The sequence below is a fragment of the Fukomys damarensis genome, unplaced genomic scaffold, assembly GCF_012274545.1.
Source record: "Fukomys damarensis isolate Sample0158 unplaced genomic scaffold, DMR_v1.0_HiC HiC_scaffold_32, whole genome shotgun sequence".
In the NCBI taxonomy this organism is placed as follows: domain Eukaryota; kingdom Metazoa; phylum Chordata; class Mammalia; order Rodentia; family Bathyergidae; genus Fukomys; species Fukomys damarensis.
The window spans coordinates 4,953,850-4,956,497 of record NW_022900944.1 but is presented as its reverse complement, the minus strand read 5'-3'; the positions used below and the strand labels follow the sequence as shown (position 1 = coordinate 4,956,497).

The 2,648-nt window shown below is 33.7% G+C and overlaps 1 non-coding gene across 1 annotated transcript; it reads right to left on the bottom strand.

The window, feature by feature from the left end:
• Positions 1–2,167: 2,167 nt before the first annotated feature.
• On the bottom strand, positions 2,168–2,295 carry LOC117283968. The gene has a single exon (XR_004515014.1). It is a non-coding gene; the product is annotated as a small nucleolar RNA SNORA40 (small nucleolar RNA).
• Between the last annotated feature and the right edge of the window lie 353 nt (positions 2,296–2,648).

Genomic DNA, 2,648 nt, shown 5'->3' with positions numbered 1-2,648 from the left:
GAATTTATTTTTAGGAGCTGAAAATGCAAAGTTTTCTGGGAATATTGAAGACAGATGAACAAAAACTATTTATTGCTCATGGAGCTTATGATATTAAAAGTCAGTCATTACTTTGGTTTAAAGTAGTTATAGAAAATACTTTCTATGCTTTAAATTTTCTAAACAAATAAATCTAGGCATTATGCAAAGAAAAAAGATTCTTTTAATAATATTTACTTAAGATTCATCAATGAGTATGTCCTATACATCACATGTTACATAATATGTATTTTAAAAAGAAAACCATCCTTATAACATAAGTATAAGTATATAACTTCAACTTCTCTGACATTCATATCATCCAAATTTTGGATGAGTCCTCAAATATCTGCCATTTCCTCAATACATATTTAGCTCCAGGAATTTTCTTTTTTAAAATTGGCAATATCTGTTAGTTGAAAAATCAAGCCTAACTTACTTTATTTACTTCATTTTTAAGATCTATATTGAACACCAGAAGCAAGCTAATATCTTGCATCCAAACATGAAAAAAGTTAAAATGAAATAGGCAATGAAAAATGTAGACTTATCACAGTCGAATTTAGCAAAGCAAGGTGCTCTATTTGTCATTGATATGGTTAAATTACCTCAACTCAATGAGCTTCCCATTCCTAAGACTAGCAAAATTATTATTCAGTGTACATGCTTTCTTCATGTCTAGACTATTTGCATGTGAAATTAATTCATGCTGTTACTTTATTTTACTTGAACACATTGTGTCTTCTCACTTTTACATTTTTAATCTCTTTTAGATAGTTGGTGGTCTCCATTCAACATGACTGATACAATTAACCTATAGGCCTCACTGGGTAGCAACTATTTCCATAGCAAATTAACTCCTATCTAGCTGGCTTCCAGACTGGTGGTTTCAGATACTAGCGGATTCAGTCCTGTCTTATAGAAGCCCAAATTCCAATTTAAAAAACATAGCTGTCACAGAGACTGGAATCAAAACTCCAACAGCTATAGTGGACAGAGTCTCAAAGTCAATTCATACAGAATGCTAAGATAATTTACAGTAAGAGCTGGTATCTCTAGTGCAAAGTATTTTCTCTCTATAGGCAAATGCATTGGACATATAGCGGGTAAAGGTTGCTTGGAATCAGAGTAAGAAATGTATCAGTCATGTTGATGGGGTCATCACAGATGAACACTAAAATGGAGGACAGAAGGTTTTGCTAAGGGAAAGGAACAAATACAAGTCCTTCTATGTATCTCTGGCTCACACATGACTTTGCCAGTGAGAAAGAATTCTTGAAGTTTATTGCTTAAGTTTTATTCTTTTCTGAGAAATAGTTAAAAGATACCTTGCATATTGACCTCTGTGATTATTCTCTTGATATGATCCCATAAATGATGGATAGTCCCCCGCTTTCTCCACGAACTGTCAAGATTTTAATGCATCCATACATTTTTCATACCCTTGCTTGCTCCATTGTGTTTCTTTTAGTTTAACCTACAGAGAGCAGTATAATTTCTTTTTTTTTTTTTTTTCAAATTTCTAGGGAATATCTCATTCTGGGCTACAAATATTGACGTGTATATATTTCTTAATTATTTAAAGTCAATAAATTTGTAAGGACTTTGACATATAGTTCCTTCCACTGCTATAAAGGTCACTTTTGTTTCTCTAAATCTTCAGTCATGATTTATCTTCAAAAACATTTTCCATAACTATTTTATTTGGGCTTATTCATGTGCACTTGAATTATGTACACCAAACAATTTCAGACTTTCCTACTTAGGATCTTTGGAATAACTTACTGAAGCAGTTCATTCATTTCAGGTCATTTTTAGAGTAGACAGATCTGCCTGGTTCTCCATTTCTGACACTTCCTCTAGACATAAATGAGTTCTAATTGTATTGATCCTAAGGTGTCATACTCAGAAGAGTACAGACCTGGAGATGTACTAGTACCTTCGACTACACACGTCATGTTTTCAAGATAAAAATCTTTTTAAAAACCCATCTTGATGCCTCATGTCAACATGAAAACTGAGATACTACATCAGTATAGCTAAGATTTCCATCATGTTATATTCTTTTTAATGATCAAATCTTCAGTTTTCGAAACCAGCCTTGCTGGTTATCAATACCCCTATCACTTTAAACTCTCTTTGGTGTAGTATTACCCCATTCCACAGTTGTCAAAACTCATGGCAAATAGAGGCTTCTAGGTTGCAAAAGAGAATTTATTTTTTGCACCTTCCTATCAGTCTTTGGGAATATGCTGAACAAAAACACAGGGACACACACACACACACACACACACACACACACACACAGGTGCTGTAAGTATATTTCTTAATTTCCTTCCTATATGCTTAATTGTCAAGTTAAAAACGTTCAGTACATATCTGAATACTGATGTGGTTAAATCACTAGAAAATGATTTTTTTGTGCGTGGACAGATTGAAAATATACAATATACTGTTAACCAGTTATAACTAGAAGATGACAGATTTCAGTGCCTCCTTTTACCTTCTAGCACACCCTGTGAAGAACACTCTTGAGGGTGGCAGGTTAAAGCCTGAATCAACTGTACCTGGAGCTAATTACATGGTTCTTCTAATTCACCTTTTCTTCAGGGTATCATTTCCCCTCCTCC